Below are 23,818 nucleotides of genomic sequence, written 5' to 3'. Positions count from 1 at the left end.
GCGGTATTCAGTGAGTAACACAAATCTGCCCGAATTTATTCATTTTCTTGCATATGTATTTGCTTCACAGCCCATTACAGGAGGCTCTGGGTGTAAATACACAGGGAATGTTGGAGTTCTAAGGAATCGTTGCAAATTCCTCATCATTCCAATAAAGATGGTGTTTCAGCAACAGTGACAGGGTGACATCACAAAGGTGATTTATTCTCTTTCGGACAGTAATGGCTCAACACTGCAATCCCGATTCTGAAGATGAAGCATTGTTTGACTTTCATTTCGGTTTCACAGATCCTCCCTCAAGCAGCGATCCAGTGATTACTCTTCAGCAACCGTCACTAGAACAGGTCTTACTGGAGGCGACGGTGACCTTAACCTACGTCGTGTCTAATGCTCCTTATGGGGTCAACGAGACCTGGATCCAAGAAAAGGAGACTCTGAAATCAGAGTTTGCCGCTCAACCCGGAGAGGATCCCAACAGCGTGATCAGCAACATCAACTTCTTGACACAAGCCTGGCTGAGTGGGGATGAGACCTGCTGTGTGGTGAGCCATCAGGATATGCCGACTCCTATAAGAGATTCCATCCACAAGGAAAGAGGTGAGCGGTGAGATTGTAGCAATAAATGAGATGCTGTGGCTATTTGCTGTGCTTGTGCCAATTCATTATATTAAGAGCATTAATGGAATACTCTGATCATTCAGGTTGATAATTCCACTATCTAAACATTTTGGGTCCCGAAATGCTGCATTTAAGGGGAAGCTAGTTAAGTCCATGAGGGAAAATGAAATATAAGGTAATGCTATTGGGGTTAGATGAAGAAGGTGGGTAGAGTCTCCTGTGGAGCATAAACACCAGCACAGAGCTGTTGGGCCGAATGGCCTGTATCTGTGCTGTAAATTTAACTCTTCAAGCTCTCAGAGAGAAGGATTGCATAGCCCTCAGCTGCGGGCTGAAAACCCGAACAGGGCCCAGAGGAGAAAGAGATCCTTTAAAGTTCAGCATAAAGTCCATTTCTCTCACATCAAACCACCGGTTTCATTGTCTCTGGAATTTTCCAGTTTATCATCTCTCTGCCGAGGTGTGATAAATGGCAGTTAGAAAGATTACCTGTAAACATCTGACATTATTCTCTGACTATATAAGCTGTGTTTTTATGCATCTCTCCATTTCACCTGACGAAGGAGCAGCGCTCCGAAAGCTTGTGATTACAAATAAAGCTGTTGGACTATAACCTGGTGTTGTGTGATTTCTTACATTTGTCCACCCCAGTCCAACACCGGCATCTCCACACCTTGTCCTTTATTGTAATTGTCCTACAGCTAAAGATTCGTGACAATCGTCTGTGTCTGTCTTCCTGCCCTCGGCAGAAGAAGTCTCTGCTCAGAGTTCCGTCGCCCTCACCTGCTTAGGGAGAGGTTTGAACCCCCGAGAGATCTTCATCAAGTGGACCGTCAATGACAAGCCGGTGAACTCCGGCAACTACAAGACCACCGAGGTGATGACGGAGAATAGCAGCAGTTCCTTCTTCATCTACAGCCTGTTATCCATTGCAGCAGAGGAGTGGGCCAGCGGCACTTCCCACTCCTGTGTGGTGGGACATGAAGTGCTCCCCTTGATGATCATCACCAGAACGGTCAATAAATCCCGTGGTAAACAATGGTTATGAACGGTTCCTTTGTACTGATGGACTACATCAATTCTTATCAATGAGAAACTCTCTACTACATTTCAGTTCTTAAATAAATATCAATAAAAGCCTTTTCTTCTAATCGTGGGTTAAACACACAGCCGCTCAATTAACTTTGTTTCCAATTTTTGCCAAGGGGCGGGCTGTTAATCTGAAGTAGGGTGTTTGCGGGTCTCGGGCCAAAGGCTTGGAATGCCAACGCTCCCAGCTCAGATACACCACGGGTTAGAGCATAAGAACATAAGAAATAGGAGCAGGAGTAGGCCATTAGGAGCTTCGAGCGTTCTCCGCCATTCAATCAGATCATGGCTGATCTCCTACCTCATCTCCACTTTCCTGAACTTTCTCCATATCCCTTGATTCCCTTAATATTCAAAAATCTATCGATCTCTGTCTTGAATACTCACAACGACTTAGCATCCACAGCCCTCTGGGGTAGAGAATTCCAAAGATTCACTACCCGTTGAGTGAAGAAATTTCTCCTCATCCCAGTCCTAAATGGCGGACCCCTTATTGTGAGACTCTCACCCCTGGTTCTAGACTCCCCAGCCAGGGGAAACATCGTCCCTGCATGTACCCTGTCAAGCCCTGTAAGAATGCTGTATGTTTCAATAAGATCACCTCTCATTTTTCTAAACTCTGGAGAATAAAGGCCTAGTCTACTCAATCTGTCCCCATCGGACAATCCCGCATCCCACAAACTAGTCTGGTGAAACTTCGTTGCAGTCCCGCTAAGGTAAGTATATCCTTACTTAGGTAAGGAGACCAAAACTGTACACAATACTCTAGGTGTGGTCTCACCAGAGCACGATACAATTGGAGTAAGAAGTCTTTACTCTTATACGCAAATCCTCTTGTTCTAAATCCAACATAATATTTGCTTTCCTAATTGCTTGCTGTACCTGCATATTAGCTTTCAGTGATTCGTGTACAAGGACACCCAGGTCCCATTGAACACTAACATTTCCCAATCTATCACCATTTAAAAAATACTCTGCTTTTCTGTTTTTCCTACCAAAGTGGATAACTTTTCATTTCTCCACATTATATTCCATTTGCCATGTTCTTGCCCATTCACTTACCCTGTCTATATCCCCTTGAAGCCTCCTTGCATCTTCCTCACAACTTACATTCCCACCCAGCTTTGTATCATCAGCAAACTTGGATATTTTACATTTGGTCCCCTCATCCAAATCATGGATATAGATTGTGAATAGCTGAGGCCCAAGCACTGATCCTTGTGGTAATCCAATAGTTACAGCCTGCCAACCCGAAAATTACCTGTTTATTCCTACTCTCTGTTTTCTGTTCGTTAACCAATCCACAATCTACTATTTCCAGGAAGTTTTTTGAGTCTTCTTCCGTGAAGGCAGACAAAATGTATTTGTCTAATTTCTCTGCAATTTCCTTATTCCCCATTATAATTTCTCCTTTCTCAGCCTGTAAAGGACCAACATTTACTTTCGCTAATATTTTCCTTTTTACATACCTATAAAACATTTACAATATCTTTTTATGTCTCTTGCTAGTGTACTCTCATATTCTATTTTCTCCTTCTATTTCAATTTCTTGGTCCAATTTTAATGAATTCTAACATCCTCCCAGTCCACTGGCTTACTTCTCTTTTTGGCAGAATTATAAGCCTCTTCCTTTTATTTGATATCATCTTCAACCTTTCTTGTTAGCTACTGTTGGACCGCTTTTCCTGTGGGGTTTTTGTGCCTTAAAGGAATGTATGTTTGTCGTAAATTATGTATGAATTATTTAAATGCAATCCATTGCTGGTCCACTGTCATACCTTTTAATGTAGTTTCCCCATCTACCTTAGCCAACTCGTCCCTCATAACTACGTAATTGGCTTTGTTAGAGATAGAGTGAACCTCTCTCACTACAGCATTCCACAAAGTAACTTCAGCAAATTTCCTCCAATTGGGGGAATCTGAAAAATCCCATTCCAACAAATGAACGCTGCATATTTGCATCTCAGTCTCCGTGTTTCTCTTGTTGTCCATTCCTTCAGAATTGGGGACTTTTGCGTTGCAGCATCGCAAACGCTGAAGTGAGGGCCACACAGTAACACGAATTGAATCTCGCAATTCCCCGCCAGAGAGAGGGGAAAGGGCAATTGTTAACACACCGTACCGCTGACTCTCCCACCAGAGAGAGGAGAAGGAGCAAATGATTACCCACTGTGCCTCACAATCCTCCACCAGAGAGAGGGGAAAGGGCAATTGTTAACCCACTGTACCCAAAATCTCCCACCTGAGAGAGGGGAAAGGGCAATTTCTAATACACTTTGCCTCCCATTGCCCTAATAGAGAGGTGGAAAAGGGCAATTGTTAACTCACTGTACCCCACTTTCCCCTCATCACAGAGAGGGGAAAGGGCAATTGTTAACCAACTGTAATCGAGCCCCTCACCATTAATAGGGGAAAGGACAATTGTTAACCCGCTTTTCCCCAGTCTCCCACCAGAGAGAGGAGAAAGGGCAATTGCTAAACCACTGTACCCCCACTCCCCCACCAGAGAGAGGGAAAGGGCAATTGTTAACACACTGCACCCCACTCCCGACCAGAGAGGGGGAAACGTCAATTGTTAATCCACTGCGCCCCACACTCCCCCACCAGAGAGGGGAAAGGGCAATTGTTGACCCACTGTACTCCCACTTCCCCGCTAGAGAGAGGGCAAAGGGCAATTGTTAACCCACTGTACCCACACTCCGCACCAGAGAGAGGGCACAAGTCAATTGTTAATCCACTGTACCCCACTCCCCCACCAGAGAGATGGGAACGGGCAATTGTTAATACATTGCACCCCACAATCTCCCACCAGAGAGAGAAAGGGCAATTGTTAACCCACTGTACTCCACTCCCTCACCAGAGAGAGGGGAAAGGGCAATTGTTAACCCACTGTACCCCCACTCCCTCACCAGAGAGAGGGGAAAGGGCAATTGTTATCCCACTTTACCCCCAATCCCCACCAGAGAGAGGGGGAAAGGGCAATTATTAATCCACCGTACCCACACTCCAGCACCAGTGACAGCGGGGAAAAGGCCAATTATTAACGCACTGTACCCTCCACTCCACCACCAGGGAGCTGGGGAAAGGGAAATTATTGTTCCACTGTACCTCCCATTCCCACACCCGAGAAAGACGGGGGGGGAAGTAAAGCAATCTGTATTATATAAAGTCAGTTATTATCAGTTAAAGTCAGCTTCTAACTCATTGTCCGAAAATGTTAAAATTGCCCCATGGGAATCATATTGTAAAATAAATAATTTTTCATCGTATTATATATAAACAGGTTTTGGGGTAAATATGTCCATTTTATTCGTAAACTAACAGATTGTATTCTAACAGTCCAGATCTAAACTGGTGATTGAATCCTCTGATGGTTTCTCCCGGTTTTGTCTCTGATGTTGCTGAGGCCTATCGGCTGAAATGTTGCATTCCACCCGCTCTGTGCACACTTACACATAAACACACACACAGACATACACACAAACACACTGACACAGAATATTACATATAAACAGACTAAAACACATATCATCAATGTCAGACCCAGTTATCAGTATTCCCTGAAACTTTGAACAGTAGCAAAAATACACTCACACTCTTACACAAAACACACACAAGCACAGACATTACCTCACATGCAGTCACACGCATAAACACACATCTACACAAACACACACAAAACTAAACACACACACTTGCATGCAAACACACCCATGTTAGAAATAAACACACAGACGCTTACACCTAAACATACACGAACATTTACACGTAACCATACACATGAACACACCTACAAAAAGCACAGGCACACTTACAGATAAGCACAGACACTTACATTTAAACACACACAGCTACACAAAAACACACAAAGATTTAGACATAAACATACACAAACTTACAAAAATACACACATACGCACTCTTACACATAACACACTTACATCGAATTACACATGAACACACACATTTACACAAATAATGCACACACACGCTTGTATTTCAACACACACACTTACAGATAAACACACACATTAACACACAAACATAAAGGAAAGCAAAACAAGAGATAGTCATACACACATAGGCAAACGCTAAAGGGCACAGAAACGTCTGGCTATAGAAGAATGTAGATTTAAAGTGCACTCTTTGAACGGACACAGTCTCCAACGATTGTCCTGATTAAACAATTCCTGATACCATAACATCTGAACATCTGACATTTCTCTATTCTGGTCCTACACATACACTGAATCAAAGTTCTTATTTGGAAACTGAGAAAATATAATTATGTTCAGAGCATTGCCATCACTATTAAAAATAAATAAGCTTATAGCTCACATCTGATCTCTTACCCAGGCACCTTGACATTCTCCAAATACGTAGCTCTCTAAACCTATCGTTAAAATAATCGATATTAATCAGTAAACCTGCCTCGATATTTCATCATATTAGTCCCCAACGATAGATCGTAAGAAATTGATGGAAAATCAATTGGCTTCTGACAGGGAAGAAATAATATCACGTTTTCCAAACGGACTACATGAGGATTATAAAGGAAGAGCGACTGTGGAGTTTGGAAAATAGATACATTCTGAAAGTGATTCACTTAACACACAATATACACTGAAAATAAAATTAGAGAAAAAACCAGGACCTTAAGGAAAAGGAAAGAGAATATATAATAATAATATGATATCCTGGATTAACAGACGATCTGAATATAATCCTTCCTTTACATCCCCGTAGATTCCTCAGACCACATCTGGATTGAAGACTATGAGGACGAGAGCGGCAACATCTGGGCAACCGCTTTCACATTCGTCCTCCTTTCCTTCCTGAGCATTTCATACAGCGCTGCCGTCACTCTCGTGAAGGTGAGAAGATTCAATCCACTCACACTTCGACCTGGCTGAAGCGGTTTGACAAATCTCTAAAAGTTTCATTGATAAAAACCCTGAGATAAATGTCCCAGACCACTAAAACTCTGCTTCATTCTTTTATCCCTCTTTTACAAGCCAAGTGATCGGTTGAAATTCGGATGCCGTGGATTTTCCTCATCTGTTTATTAACGTTGCTGTGCTCTGAAAATAAAATATGTCCTCTTGGTTATTCTCACAGTAAAATCCCTTCAGTTAAAAGATCCGAATGAATAGCTGAGAAAAATACAAACGGGATTTCCGTCTTTCTGTTTGAAATGTGTGAGATAATCATGGGTATAATGTAAATGTACGTTAGAGTTGTTTGAATATTTCATGTGTAAATAAGTCAATGTTCTCATTCCTAATTTACAGTTGTTCCTTTCCCTTTATGTTGAGCCCCTTTTTTCTCTCTCTGGTGTCTGTTACAGTTGTACAGATAGCTGCCAGCTCAGACCGCCTGTGATCAGTTCTCAATGTGATGCTCAGTTATTATATTCACTTTGTGTTACCTTTTTAAACCATTCTCTGTAAATCGTAAGCTGTGAAATTGTTAATAAATCTTGAATGACAAATTGACTAACTTAGACTTTGCTGATTTCCTTTTTCCGAGGTCCTCCACACCGCTCCATTTTCCCTATCACATTTTCTTTTTTTCATCGACAGGTATTTTCGCCCCCCCGTCCTGCCTGGGTTGTCATTGAACTCAAGTCCCTTCGGTTAAGGAGCCGCTGCGCCACCCAGTGTCCCATCATAGAAAATACATCTTTACCAGGCCTATTTATGTCAAGCCCGAAAGGTGCAATGACTGCACAGTGACCAGGCGCACAATGCAGTCTCCTCTAATATTATGGTCTGTAGAGTCACATGTCAGGTTCTATTGCAGAGCAGGACTATGCTGCATCATAGCCTGATAAAGGGCAGTACAAGGCAGAGTAAATCTTCCATTAAACTCCCCAACAAACACTCCCAGGGCAGTGACAGCCCGGGTCAGATACAGAATAAATTTCCCTCTAAACTCTCACATCAAACACTCCCAGGGCAGGTACAGCACGGAATAAATACAGAGTTATGCTCCCTCTGCACTGTCCCATCAAACACTCCCAGGGCAGATACAGCACCGGTTAGATAAAGAGTACAGCCCCTTCTACACTGTCCCATCACACACTTCCAGGGCAGGTACAGCACGGTTTAGATACCGAGTAAATCTCCCTCTAGGATGTCCCATTAAATACTCCCAGGGCAGGTACAGCACCGGTTAGATGCAGAGTAAAGTTACCTCTACACTGTCCCATCAAACACTCACAGGGCAGGTATAGCACGGTTCAATAAATAAGTAATGCTCCCTCTACACTGTCCAATCAAACACGCAGTGGACAGTTACAGCACCAGTTAGATACAGAGTAAAGCTCCCTCTACACTGTCACATCAAACGCTCCCAGGGCAGGTACAGCACGGGTTAGATACAGAGTTATGTTCCCTCTACACTATCCCATCACACACTCCCAGGGCAGGTGCAGCACTGTTTGGATTTAATGTAACGCTCCCTCTACACTGTCCCATCAAACACTCCCAGGGCAGCTACGGCACGGGTCAGATACAGAGTAAAGTTCCCTCTACACTGTCCAATCGAACACTCCCGGGGCAGGTACAGCACGGGTTCGATGCCGAGTAAATCTCCCGCTACACTGTCCCATCAAACAGTCCCAGGACAGGTATAGCACGGTTCGATATCTGACACAGGCACGGCTGGGAGCTCAACCCCTGGGAGTCAATCTCACAGCCTTGGGCCAATCAGACACACAAAGACTACATCGACCATTTCCTGTTATACACATCGACTATCTCCATTTTTCACTTGTACACACAAATTGTCGCCTGTTTTTAGACAGTATTTGAGACAGAAGAGAGGAGGGATCACATGTTGGCCGCGGGTTTTTTCAGTCATTTGGGCAAGTGGGATACAGGCTGTGTGATAGAAGGGCAAAATGTAATTCTGTTCCAATATAATTTTAGTTTTGTTCAGGCCACGTGTGCGAGTGGAACCCTCCACACGGGGAGGGCACTATAGAATGTATTTATTTTGGACTAACTTCTTTAAAGGAGTCGCGAGTCCAAATGTTTTACAAAGACCACGGAGATGAGCAATCACTTCCAAATCTTCTACAATCTCAGCAACACGCATTAACCCTGATCTTCTGTGTGCTGATTCCTGATTACTTTTCTCTCTGTCTTCCTCCATTCTTTCATACACCATCTCCCTGAACTCACTGAACGTCAAACCAGTGATCCTTTCTACCTGCTCGCCTCCATTATGTCTGAGACCATCTACCTGAACTCATTGAACATCACCCCAAGGATCCTTTCTCCCTGCTCTCCTCCATTCCCTCTGATACCATCTACCTGAACTCACTGAATATCAATGCAGGGATAACTACTCCCCACTGTCCTCCATTCCCTCTGATACCCATTCCCTGAACTCACTAAATATCACCCCGGGATCCTTTCTCCCTACACTCCTCCATTCCCTATAATACCATCTACCTGAACTCACTAAATATCACCCCGGGATCCTTTCTCCCTACACTCCTCCATTCCCTATAATACCATCTACCTGAACTCACTAAATATCACCCCGGGATCCTTTCTCCCTACACTCCTGCATTCCCTACAATACCATCTACCTGAACTCAATGAACATCACCACATGGATCCTTTCTCCTGTTCACCTCCATTCCCTCTGATACCATCTACCTGAACTCATTGAACATCACCCCACGGATCCTTTCTCCCTGCTCTCCTACATTTCCTCTGATACCATCTACCTGAACTCACTGAGCATCACCCCAGGGGTGCTTTCTCACTGCTCTCATCCATTCCCTCTGATTCCATCTCCCTGAACTGATTGAACATCACCCCAGGGATTCTTTCTCCCTGCTCTCCTCCATTCCCTCTGATACCATCTCCCTGATCCGACTGACCATCACCACAAAGCTCCTTTCTCACTGCTGTTCTCCATTCTGTCTGAGACCATCTACCTGATCTAACATATCATCACCCCAGGGATCCTTTCTCTCGGCTCTCCTACATGCTCACTGACACCATCTACCAGAAATCACAGAACATCATCCCACAGATGCTTTCCCTGTTCACCTCCATTCCCTCTGACACCATCTACCTGAACTCATTGATCATTTCCCCAGGGATACTTTCTCCCTGCTCTCCTCCATTCCCTCTGATAGCATTTGCCTGAAATCACTGAACATCACCCAAGTGATCCTTTCTCCCTGCTCTCCTCCACTCCCTCTGATACCAGCTACCTGAACTCACTGAACATCACCTCAGGGATCCTTGTCCCTGCACTCTTCCATTCCCTCTGATACCATCTACCTGAACTCACTGAACATCAACCCAGGGATCCTTTCTCCCTGCTCCCCTCCATTCCCCCTGATATCCTTTACCTGAACTCACTAAACATCACCCCAGGGATCCCTTCTCAAAGCTGTTCTCCATTCCTTCTAATACTATCTCGCTGAACTCACTGAACATCACCCCAGGGATCCATTCTCCCTGCTCTCCTCCATTCCCTCTGATACCATCTACCTGAACTCATTGATCAACACGCCAGGGATCCTTTCTCCCTGCGTTCCGCCATTCCCTCTGATACCAACTAGCTGAACTTACTGAAATTCATCCCAGCGATCGTTTCTCCCTACTCTCCTCCATACCCTCTGATACAATGTCCCTGAACACACTACACATCATCCCAGTGATCTTTTCTCCCTGCTCTACTCGATTCCCTCTGATACAAACTATCTGAACTCACTGAACATCACCCCAGTGATTCTTTCTCCCTGCTCTCCTACATTCCCTCTGATACCATCTACCTGAACTTACTGAACATCACCCCAGGAATCCTTTCTCACTGCTCTCCTCCATTCCCTCTGATAACATCTAACAGAACTCACTGAGCATCACCCCAGGGATCCTTTCTACCGGGTCTCCTCCATTCCCTCTGATAACATCTCCATGAAATCACTGCACATCACCCCAGGGAGCCTTTTTCCCAGCTCTCCTCCATTCCCTCTGAAACAATCTCCCTGAACTCACTCAACATCACCCCAGAGATCCTTTCTCCCGGCTCTCCACAATTCCCTCTGACACCATCTCCCAGAACTCACTGCACATCATCCCATTGATCCTTTCTCCCTGCTCTCCTCCATTCCCTCTGATAGCACCTCCCAGAACTCACTGAACATCAATCCAGTGATCCATTCTCCCTGCACTCCTGCATTCCCTCTGATACCACCTACCTGAACTCACTGAACATCATCCCAGGAATCCTGTCACCCTGCCTCCTCCATTCACACTGTTAACATCTCCCTGAATTCACTGCACATCAGCCCAGTGACCCTTTCTCCCGACTCTCCTCCATTTCCTCTGATACCACCTACCAGAACTCACTGAAAATCATCCCAGGGATTCTTTCACCCTGCTCTCCTCCATTCACTCTGACACGATCTTTCTGAACACACTGAACATCAACCAGTGATCCTTTCTCCCTGCTCGCCTCCATTCCATCTGATACCATCTAACTGAAATCAAGCATCTTCACCACAGGTTTCCTTTCTCTCGGCCCTCCTCCATTCCCATTGACACCATCTACCAGATCTCACAGAACATCCCCCCAGAGATCCCTTTTCCCTCCACTCCTTCGCTCACTCTGATACCTTCTACCTGAACTCACTACTCATTACCCCAGGGACACATTCTCCTGCTCTCCTCCATTCATTTTGATACCATCTCCCTGAACTCACTGAACATCAACCCAGCGATTCTTTCTCCTGCTCTCCTGCATTCCCTCTGATACCATCTTCCTGAGCTCACTGAACATCACCCCAGGAATCCTGTCTCCCTGTCTCCTCCATTCACTCTGATGCCATCTATCTGATTCACTGAACATGACCTCATTGATCCTTTCTCCCTGCTCTCCTCCATTCCCTCTGATTCCATCTAGCTGAACTCACTGAACATGACCTCATTGATCCATTCTCCCTGCTCTCCTCCATTCCCTCTGATACCATGTGCCTGAGCTCAGTGAACATCATTGCTGGGATCCTTTCTCCCTGCTCTCCTCCATTGTCTCTGAAACTATCTACATGAAGTCATTGCACATCACCCCAGGGATCGTATCTCCCTTGTCTCCTCCTTTCCCTCTGAACCCATCTCCCGGAACTCAATGCATATCACCCCAGTGATTCTTTTTCTTGCTCTCCTCCACTCCCTCTATTACCAACTACCTGAAATCACTGAAGATCACCCTAGCGATCCTTTCTCCTGCTCTCCTCCATTCCCTCTGATACCATCTCTCTGAACTCACTGAACCTCACCCCAGAAATCCTTTCTCCCTGCTCTCCTCCATTCCATCAAATACCATCTACCTGAACTTACTGAACATCACCCGTGCGATCCTTTCTCCTGCTCTCCTACATTGCCTCTGATACCATCTACCTGAATTCACTAAACAGCACCCCAGGGATCTTTTCTCCCTGCTCTCCTCAATTCCCGCTGATGCCATCTTTTGGAACTCACTGCACATCACCACAATGATCCTTTCCCCCTTCTCTCCTCCATTCCCTCTGATACCATCTCCCTGAACTCACTGAACAACACCCCAGCGATCCTTTCTCTCTGCTTTCCTCCATTCCCGATGATACCATCTATCTGAACTCACTGAATATCATCCCAGCGATTCTTTCCCCTGATCTCCTCCATTCCCTTTGATACAATCTCCCTGAATTCACTGCACATCAACACAATGATCCTTTCTCCCTGCTCTCCACCATTCCCTCTGATACCATCTGCCTGAGGTCACTGAACATCATCAGAAGTATCCTTTCTCCCTGCTCTCCTCCGTTGTTTGAAACTACCTGAAGTCACTGCACATCACCCCAATGATCCTTTCTCTCGGCGCTCCTACATTCCCAATGACACTATCTACCAGATCTCACAGAACATCACCCCAGAGATCCCTTTTCCTCCACTCCTTCTCTCACAATGTACCTTCTACCTAAACTCACTTATCATTACCCCAGCGATCCTTTCTCCCTGCTATCCTCCATTCCCTCTGACAGCATTTCCCTGAACTCACTGTATATCACCCCAGTAATTCTTTATCCTGCTCTCATCCATTCCCTCTGATACCATCTATCTGAACTCATTGAAAATCACTCCACGAATCCATTCTTCCTGCTCTCCTCCATTCACTGTGATACCATCGGTCTGAACTCACTGAACATGACCTCAGGGACCCTTTCTCCCTGCTCTCCTCTATTCCATCTGATACCATCTGCCTGAGCTAACAAAACATCACCCCGGCGATCCTTTCACCCTGCTCTCCTCCATTCCCTCTGATACCATCTACCTGTAATCACTGTATATCACCCCAGGAATCCTTTCTCCCTGCACTCCTCCATTCCCACTGATAGCATCTCCCTGAACTTACTGAACACCACACCAGCGATCTTTTCTCTTGCTCTCTTCCATTTCCTCTGATACAATCTAACTGAACTCACTGAACATCACCCCACGGATCCTTTCTCCCTGCTCTCATCCATTTCTTCTGATACCATCTACCTGAAATCACATATCATCATCCCAGGGTTCCTTTCTCTCGGCCCTCCTCCATTCCCACTGACACCATCTACCAGAACTCACAGAATATCACTCCAGGGATACCTTCTCCCTTCACTCCTGCACTCACTCTGATACCTTCTACTTGAACTCACTAATCATTACCCCGCGGATCCATTCTCCCTGCTCTCTTCCATTCCCTGTGATAGCATTTCCCTGAACTCACTGTATATCACCCCAACGATCACTTCTCCTGCTCTTTACCATTCCCTCTGATACAATCTACCTGAACTCACAGAAAATCACTCCACGAATCCGTTCTCCCTGCTCTCCTCCATTCTCTCTGATACCATGTAGCTGAACTCACTGAAGATGACCTCAGGGAACCTTGCTCCCTGCTCTCCTCCGCTCCCTCTAATACCATCTACCTGAACTCACTGCATATCACCCCAGGAAACCTTTCTCCCGGCACTCCTCCATTCCCACTGATAGCATCTCCCTGAACTCACTGAACATCACCCCAGCGATACTATCTCCTGCTCTCTTCCATTCCCTCTGATACCATCTCCCTGAATTCACTGCACATCAACTCAGTGATCCTTTCTCCCTGCTCTCCTCCAATCACTCTGATACCATCTACCTGAACTCACATATCATCACACTAGGGTCCCGTTCTCTCGGCCCTCCTGACACAATCTACGAGATCTCACAGAACATCACCCCAGAGATTCCTTCTCCCTGCTCTCCTTCACTCACTCTGAAGCATTCTACCTGAATTTACTAATCATTACCCCAGCGATCCTTTCTCCTGCTCTCTTCCATTCCATCTGTAACCATCTGCCAGAACTCACAGAACATCACTCCAGGGATACCTTCTCCCTCCACTCCTTCACTCACTCTGATACATTCTACCTGAACTCAATAAGCATTACCCCACGGATCCATTCTCCCTGCTCTGCTCCATTCCCTCTGATAGCATTTCCCTGAACTCACTGTATATCTCCCCAACGATCCCTTCTCCTGCTCTCTACCATTTCCTCTGATACAATCTAACTGAACTCACTGAGCATCACCCCAGAGATCCTTTCTCCCTGCTCTCATCCATTCCCTCTAATACCATCTACCTGAACTCACTGTTTCTCACCCCAGTAATCCTTTCTCCTGCTCTCCTCCATTCCCCCTGATACCATGTCCCTGAATTCACTGCACATCAACCTCGTGATCATTTCTCCCTGCTCTCCTCCATTCAGTCTGATAGCATCTATCTCAACTCACTGGACATGACCTCAGGGAGCCTTTCTCCCTGCTCTCCTCCATTCCCTCTGAACCCATCTCCTGGAACTCACTGAACATCACCCCAGAGATCCTTTCTCCCTGCTCTCCTCCGCTCCATCTGATACCATCTACCTGAACTCACTGAACATCATCCCAGAGATACTATCTCCTGCTCTCATCCATTCCCTCTGAAACCTTCTCCCTGAACTCACTAATCATTACCCCAGGGATCATTTTTCCCTGCTCTCCTCTATTCCCACTGACAGCATTTCCCTGAACTCGCTGTATATCACCTCGCGATTCTTTCTCCTGCTCTCTAAAATGCCCTCTGATACAATCTAACTGAACACACTGAACGTCAACCCAGGGATCAATTCTCCCTGCTCTCCTCCATTCCCTTTAATACCATTTCCTCCTGCTCTCCTCCATTCCCACTGAAACCATCTTCCTGAAATCACTGAACATCACACCACGGATCCTTTCACCCTGCTCTCCTCTATTCCCTCTGGTACCATCTCCCGTAACTCACTGCAGATCACCCCAGTGATCCTTTCTCCCTGCTCTCCATCATTCCCTCTGACACCTTCTATCTGAAATCACTGATAATCATCCCAGAGATCCCAACTCCCTGCTCTCCTCCATTCCCTCTGGTAACTTCTGCCTGAACTCACTAATCATTATCCCGGTGATCCTTTCTCCCTGCCCTCTAACATTTCCTCTGATACAATCTAACTGAACTAACTGAACTCACTGTATATCACCCCATTCGTCCTTTCTCCCTGAACTCCTCCATTCCCACTGATAGCATCTCCCTGAACTCACTGAACATCACCACACGCTTCTTTCACACTGCTCCCCTCCATTCCCTCTGATACCATCTCCCTGAACTCACTGAACATCACTCAGAAATACGTTCTCCCTGCTCTCCTCCGCTCCATCTGATACCATCTACCTGAACTCACTGAACATCATCCCAGTAATCCTTTCTCCCTGCTCTCCTCCGCTCCATCTGATACCATCTACCTGAACTCACTGAACATCATCCCAGTAATCCTTTCTCCGTGCTCTCATCCATTCCCTCTGGTATCATCTACCTGAACACACTGAACATCATCCCAGCGATTCTTTCTCCTGCTCTTATCCATTCCCTCTGATACCTTCTACCTGAACTCCCTAATCATTATCCCAAGGATACTTTCTCCCTGCTCTCTAACATGCCCTCTGATACAATCTAACTGAACACACTGAACTTCAACCCAGGGATCATTTCTCCCTGCTCTCCTCCATTCCCTTTAATACCATCTTTCTCCTGCTCTCTTCCATTCCCACTGAAACCATCTCCCTGAAATCACTGAACACCACACCACGGACCTTTCTCCCTGCTCCCCTCCATTCTCTCTGATACCATCTATCTGAAATCACTGAACATCATCCCAGCGATCCTTTCTCCTGCTCTCCTCCATTCTCTGTGATACCATCTAGCTGAACTCACTGAACATCATCCCTGCGATTCTTTCTCCTGCTCTCTTCCATTCACTGTGACACCATCTAGCTGAACTCATTGAACATCATCCCAGCGATTCTTTCTCCTGCTCTCCTCCATTCACTCTGATACCATCTACCTGAACTCACTACACATTACCCCAGTGATCCTTTCTCCTTGCTCTCCTCGATTCCCTCTGACAGCATTTCCCTGTACCCAGGCTTCAGAGACCCAGGTAAGGCCTCAGACCGCGGGTGTCGGCGGGAGGCGCGAGCGGGTAGCTTTAAAAGGCTTCAGAGACCCAGGTAAGGCCTCAGACCGCGGGTGTCGGCGGGAGGCGCGAGCGGGAAGCTTATAAAGGCTTCAGAGACCCAGGTAAGGCCTACCAATCTCCAGTCTCCGAAGTCAGAGGGAAGGAGAGAGGTAAAAAGTAATCCAAGTGTGACGTCACCAGAAAGCGTGAAAGTGATTGCTTGGTGAGTATTTCTCTCTTTTGAAGCTTAAACTCTGTGGTTTGTAGTTTATAAGGTGCGATATTCATCATCTTGATTCGGGGCAGAGGGTATTTAAGAATAATATTAATAAATTTAATTAATTACATAGAATGGGAGATCAGGTGATGTGTTGCTGCTGCAATATATGGGAGCTGGTGGACACTGTTGATGCTCACAGTGATCACATTTGCAGTAAGTGTTGGCTGCTCGAGGAATTCTGGCTCCGTGTTGAAGAGCTGGAGTCCGAGCTTCAAACACTGAGACACATCAGGGAGGGGGAGAGTTACCTGGACTCTGTGTATCAGGAGGTAGTCACACCAATTAGATTAATTAATTCAGATGTAGTCCGTGGCCGGTGTCAGGATGGTGTGACTAGAGGTGAGCCAGGTACGGGGATCCAGGAGGTAGTGTTGGAGGAGCTGCAGCCCTTGCTCTTGTCCAACAGGTTTGAGGCTCTTACTCCCTTTGAGGATGGGAACGGGGACTGCAGGGAGGATGAGCAACCAGGCCACAGCACCGTGGACCAGGGGGCCATTCAAGTGGGGGGAGATAAATGAAATGTTGTAGTGGTAGGGGATAGTATCGTTAGGGGGATAGATAGAGTTCTTTGCAGCTGAGAGCGAGAGTCCAGAAGGCTGTGTTGCCTGCCCGGTGCCAGGGTTAAGGACATCTCCTCTGGCCTGGAGAGAAACTTGGAGTGGGAGGGGGAGGATCCAGTTGTCGTGGTCCATGTTGGTGCCAACGACATAGATAGGACAAGGAAGGAGGTTCTGCTGAGGGAGTTTGAGCAGCTAGGGGCCAAATTAAAAAGCAGAACCACAATGGCAATAATCTCTGGATTACTAGCTGAGCCACGTCCAAATTTGGCTGGGGTAAATAAAATTAGAGAGTTAAATGCGTGGCTCAAAGCCTGGTGTAGGAGAAATGGGTTTTGCTTCCTGGGACACTGTCATCAGTACTGGGACAGGAGAGAGCTGTTCCATTGGGATGGACTTCACTTGGCCAGTGCTGGGACCAGAGTCCTGACGAATCGAATAATTAGGGCTGTAGAGAGGGCTTTAAACTAGTTAGTGGGGGGGAGGTTTTAAGTGAGCAAAAAATAAAAATGACAGCGGAGAAGGCAATAGAGCAAGGTAGCAGTGGGGGAATTAAAAACCAGAGCGTGTCAGGAAGGGACAGAATATATAATGATAAAGGTAAAGTAGTAAAAGGGGTAAAAGCAGGAATAAATTGTCAGAAAACATATTTGATAGTTCTTTATCTGAATGCACGCAGCATTCATAACATAATTGACGAGTTGATGGTACAAATAACTACACATGGGTATGATCTGGTGGCCATTACGGAAACATGACTGCAAGATAATCATGACTGGGAACTAAACATACAAGGGTATGTTAGGAAGGACAGACAGGAGGGAAAGGGAGGTGGGGTTGCTATGTTAATGAAGGATGGAATCACTGCAATAGTCAGAAATGATATTGGGTCAATGGATTAGGATAGTGAAATAGTTTGGGTGGAGATAAGGAATAAGAAGGGGAAAAAGTCGCTAGTGGGCGTAGTCAATAGGCCTCCTAACAGTTGCAACTCTGTTGGTCGGAGTATAAATCAGGAAATAGTTGCGGCTTGTAATAAGGGCACAGCTATAATCATGGGGGATTTTAACTTTCATATTGACTAGAATAATTATAATGGGGCATGGCAGCCTTGAGCAAGAGTTCATAGATCGTATTAGGGACGGGTTCCTTGAGCAGTATGTAACTGAACCAACCAAGGGACAGGCAATCTTAGATCTGGTCCTGTGTAATGAACCAGGATTAATAAAAAATATCCTAGTAAAGGATCCCCTTGGAATGAGTGAACATAATATGGTTGAATTCCAAATTCAGTTTGAGGGTGAGAGAGTTGGATCTCAAACCAGCATACTGAGCTTAAATAAAGGAGACTATGAAGGTATGAGTGTAGAATTGACTAAAGTGGACTGAGAAAACAGATTAAAGTGTAAGACGGTACAAGAGCAGTGGTCTACATTCAAGGAGATATTTCACATCTTTCAAGATAAATATATTCCACTGAGGAAAAAGGGGAGTGAAAGAAAATACAGCCATCCGTGGCTCAGTAAAGTAATAAAGGATAGTATCCGACTGAAAACAAGGGCATATAAAGTAGCCAAATTTAGTGGGAGGATAGAAGATTGGGAAGCTTTTAAAAGCCCACAAACAATAACTGAAAGATTAATTAAGAAAGGGAAGATAGGTTATGAAAGTAAACTAGCAAAATATATAAAAACAGATCGTAAGAGTTTCTACAGCTATATAAAAAGAAAAATTGTGGCTAAATTGAACGTTGGTCCCTTAGAGGATGAGACCGGGAAACTAGTGGTGGGGAACATGGAGATGGCAAAGACGCTGAATAAATATTTTGTATCAGTCTTTACAGTAGAGGATACTAAAAATATCCCAACACTGGACAAACAGGGGGCAAAGAGGGGGGGGAGGAGCTAAAGACGATTAAAATCACTAAGGAGATGGTACTCAGTAAAATAATGGGACTTAAGGCGGATAAATCCCCCGGACCTGATGGCCTACATCCTAGGGTCTTGAGAGAAGTGGCGGTAGGGATTGTGGGTGCATTGGTGATTATTTTCCAGAACTCCCTGGACTCAGGATAGGTCCCGGCAGATTGGAAGGCTGCTAATGTAACACCCTTATTTAAGAAGGGAAGTAGACAAAAAGCTGGAAACTATAGACCAGTTAGCCTAACATCTGTGGTTGGCAAAATGTTGGAGTCCATTATTAAGGAAACAGTAACAGAGCATTTGGATAAACATAATTTAATAGGACAGAGTCAGCATGGTTTTATGAAGAGGAAGTCATGTTTGACAAATTTGCTCGAATTCTTTGAGGATGTAACATACAGGGTAGTTAAAGGGGAAGCAGTGGATGTAGTGTATTTGGACTTCCAAAAGGCATTTGACAAGGTTCCACACAAAAGGTTGCTGATCAAGATAAAAAATCAAGTAATTGGGGATAATATACTGGCATGGGTGGAAGATTGGCGATCTAACAGAAAACAAAGAGTTGGGATAAATGTACGATAGCAAAATACTGCGGATGTTGGAAATCCGAAATAACAACAGAAAATGCTAGAAAAACTCAGCAGGTCAGGCAACATCCGTGGACAGAAATTTGAGTTGACGTTTCGGGTCGGACCGAAACAGGGAAGTCTTGCTGCAGTTATACAGGGTATTGGTGAGGCCACACCTGGTATATCACAGAATCACAGAAACCCCACAATGCAGATAGAGGCCATTTCGGCCCATCGAGCCTGCACCGACACATATCCCACCCGATCCCCGTAACCCCACTGCGTGCAGTTTTGGTTTCCATATTTAAGAAAAGATATACTTGCTCTCGAGGTGGTTCAGAGAAAGTTCACTCGGTTGATTCCGGAGATGAGGGGGTTGATGTATGAGGAAAGGTTGAGTAGGTTGGGACTCTACTCATTGGAGTTCAGAAGAATGAGAGGCGCACTCATGGAAACATATAAGATTGTTAGGGGGCTTGATCGGGTGGATGCGGGGAGGATGTTTCCACTGATGGGTGAGACCAGAACTAGGGGGCATAATTTAAGAGTAAGGGGTTGCCCTTTCAAAACTGAGATGAGGAGAAACTTCTTCACTCAGAGGGTAGTAAATCTATGGAATTTGCTACCCCAGAGAGCTGTGGAAGCTGCAACATTAAATAAATTTAAAATGGAGATAGACAGTTTCCTAGCAGATAAGGGAATTAGGGGTTACGGGGAGAGGGCAGGGAAGTGGACGTGAGTCTAGATTCGGATCAGCCATGATCCTATTGAATGGCGGAGCAGGCTCGAGGGGCCGTATGGCCTATTCCTGCTCCTATTTCTTATGGTCTTCTGTTCTTATGTACATACTGTATATCACACCAGCGATCCTTTCTCCTGCTCTCTACCAGTCCCTCTGATAAAATCTAACTGAACTCACTGAAGGTCACCACAGGGATCATTTCTCACTGCTCTCCTCCATTCCCTCTAATACCATCTACATGAACTCACTGTATATCACTCCAGGAATGCTATCTCCCTGCACTCCTCCATTCCCAATAATGGCATCTCCCTGAACTCACTGAACATCACCCCACGGATCCTTTCTCCCTGCTCTCCTCCATTCCCTCTGATACCATTTACATTGATTCACTGAATATCATCCCAGCGATTCTTTCTCCTGCTCTCCTCCATTCCCTCTGATACCATCTCCCTGAATTCACTGCACATCAACCCAGTGAACCTTTCTCCCTGCCCTCGTCCATTCACTCCGGTACCATCTATCTGAACGCACGGAACATGACCTCAGGGATCCTTTCTCCCTGCTCTCCTCCATTCACTCTGAACCCATCACCCGGAACTCAATGCAATCCCCCCAGTGATTCTTTCTCCTGCTCTCAATCATTCCCTCTGATACCATCTCCCTGAACTCACTGACCATGACCCCAGGGATACGTTCTCCCTGCTCTCCTCCATTACCTTTGATACCATCTACCTGAAATCACTGAACATCACCCCAGCGACCCTTTGTCCTGCACTCCTCCATTCCCTCTGATACCAACTAACTCAACTCACTGAACAACACCCTTGGGATACTTTGTCCTGCACTCCTCCATTCCCACTGACACCAACTAACTGAACTCACTGCACATCAACCGAGAGATCCTTTCTCCCTGCTCTCATCCATTCCTTCTGGTACCATCTACCTGACATTACTGAACATCACCCCAGCGATCCTTTCTCCTGCTCTCTAAAATTCACTCTGATACAATCTAGCTGAACTCACTGAACATGACCTCAGGGATCATTTCTCCCTGCTCTCCTCCATTCATTCTTGTACCATCTACCTGAAGCCACTGAACATGACCCCAGGGATCCTTTCACCCTGCTCTCCTCCATTCCCTCTGATACCAACTACCTGAACTCACTGAACATGACCCCAAAGATTCTTTCTACCTGGTCTCCTGATTTCCCTCTGAGCCCATCTCATGGAAGACAATGCACGTCACCCCAGTGACTCTTTCTCCCTGCTCTCCTCCATTCCCTCTGATACCATCTCCCTGAACTCATTGAACATCACCCCAGCAATCCTTTCTCCTGCTCTCCTCCATTCCCTCTGATAACAACTAAAATAATTCACTGAACATCAACCCAGGGATCCTGCCTCCCGGTTCACCTCCATTCCCTCTGATACCATCTACCTGAACTGGCTGAACATCACCCCAGGGATCCTTTCTTCCTGCTCTACATTCCCTCTAATACGAGCTACCTGAACTCACTGTATATCACCACAGGAACCCTTTCTCCCTGCACCCCTCCATTCCCACTGATAGCATCTACCTGAACTCATTGATCACCACCCCATCGATTCTTTCTCCAGCTCTTCTCCATTTCCTCTGAAACAAGCTCCCTGAACTCACTGATCATCACCACAGCGATCCTTTCTCCTACTCTCCTCCATTCCCTCTGAAACCATCTCCCTGAATTCACTGCACATCACCCCAGGTATCCTTTCTCCCTGCTCTCCTCCATTCCCTCTGAAACCATCTCCCTGAATTCACTGCAGATCACCCCAGGTATCCTTTCTCCCTGCTCTCATCCATTCCCTCTGCTACCATCTACCTGAACACACTGAACATCAACCCAGCGATTCTTTCTCCTGCTCTCCTCCATTCCCTCTGATACCATCTCCCTGAATTCACTACACATCGCCCCAGTGATACTTTCTCCCTGCTCTCTTCCATTCCCTCTGATACAATCTCCCTGAAATCACTGAACATTACCCAGAAATCCTTTCTTTCTGCTCTCCTCCAGACCTTCTCATACCATCTACCTTAACTCATTGAACATCTTCCCAGCGATTCTTTCTCCTGCTCTCTAACATTCCCTCTGATACAATCTAACTGAAGTAACTGAACGTCACCCCAGGGATCCTTTCTCCCTGCTCTCCTCCATTCCCTCTAATACTATCTACCTGAACTCACTGTATGTCAACCCAGGAATTCTTTCTCCCTGCACTCCTCCATTCCCACTGATAGCATCTCCCTGAACTCACTGAACATCACCCCACGGATCTTTTCTCCCTGCTCTGCTCCATTCCCTCTGATACCATCTACCTGAACTCAGTGAACATTACCCCAGCGATTCTTTCTCCTGCTCTCCTCCATTCCCAATGATGCCATCTCCCTGAATTCACTGCACAGCACCCCAGTGATCCCTTCTCCCTGCTCTCCTTCATTCCCTCTGAAATCATCTCCTTTACATCACTGAACATCACACCAAGGATCCATTCTCCCTGCTCTCCTCCATTACCTCTGATACCATCCCTCTGAACTCACTGAACATCACCACAGCGATCGTTTCTCCTGCTGTCCTCCAGTCCCTCTGATACCAACTGACTGAACTCACTGCACATCACCCCAGAGATCTCTTCTCCCTGCTCTCATCCATTTCATATGCTAACATCGACATGAATTCACTGAGCATCACCCCCGAGATCCTTCCTCCTGGTTCTCCTCCATTCCCTCTGATACCATCTCTCTGAAGACAAAGACCACCACCCCAGTGATCCTTTCTCTCTGCTCTCCTCCATTCCCTCTGATACCATCTACCTGAACTCATTGAACATAATCCCAGTGATTCTTTCTCCTGCTCTGCACCATTCCCTCTGATACCATCTATCAGATCTCACAGAACATCCCCCCAGAGATCCCTTCTCCCTGCACTCCATCACTCAATCTGATACCTTCGACCTGAAATCACTAATCATTACCCCAGGGATCCTTTCTCCCTGCTCTCCTCCTTTCATTCTGATACCATCTAGCTGAATTCACTGAACATTATCCCAGCGATTCTTCATCCTGCTCTCCTTCATTCCCCCTGATATCATGTCCCTGAATTCACTGCACATCAACCCAGTGATCCTTTTCCCTGCTCTCCTCCATTCCCTCTGATACCATGTCCCTGAATTCACTGCACATCAACCCAGTGATCCTTTCTCCCTGCTCTCCTCCCATCACTATGATACCCTCTATCTGAATCTACTGAACATCACCCCTGTGAGCCTTTCTCCCTGCTCTCCACCATTCCCACTGACACCATCTACCTGAACTCACGGAACATCATCCCAGCGATCCTTTCTCCTGCTCTCCCAGATTGCCTCTGATACCATCTACCTGAATTCACATGAACATCACACAAGGGATCCTTTCTCCTGCACTCTAACATTCACTCTCACACCATCTC

At 45.9% G+C, this 23,818-nt stretch overlaps 1 pseudogene; it reads left to right on the top strand.

Moving 5' to 3' along the window:
- The first annotated feature begins 221 nt into the window (after nt 1–221).
- LOC147119710 (Ig heavy chain C region, membrane-bound form pseudogene) lies at nt 222–7,188 on the top strand (annotated as a pseudogene).
- Nucleotides 7,189–23,818: the final 16,630 nt, after the last annotated feature.

Source organism: Somniosus microcephalus, chromosome 4 (assembly GCF_052327205.1).
Source record: "Somniosus microcephalus isolate GS21.2 chromosome 4, FLI_Smic_1.0, whole genome shotgun sequence".
In the NCBI taxonomy this organism is placed as follows: Eukaryota; Metazoa; Chordata; class Chondrichthyes; order Squaliformes; family Somniosidae; genus Somniosus; species Somniosus microcephalus.
The sequence above is the reverse complement of the archived record's forward strand: the minus strand, read 5'-3'. Positions and strand labels throughout refer to the sequence as shown.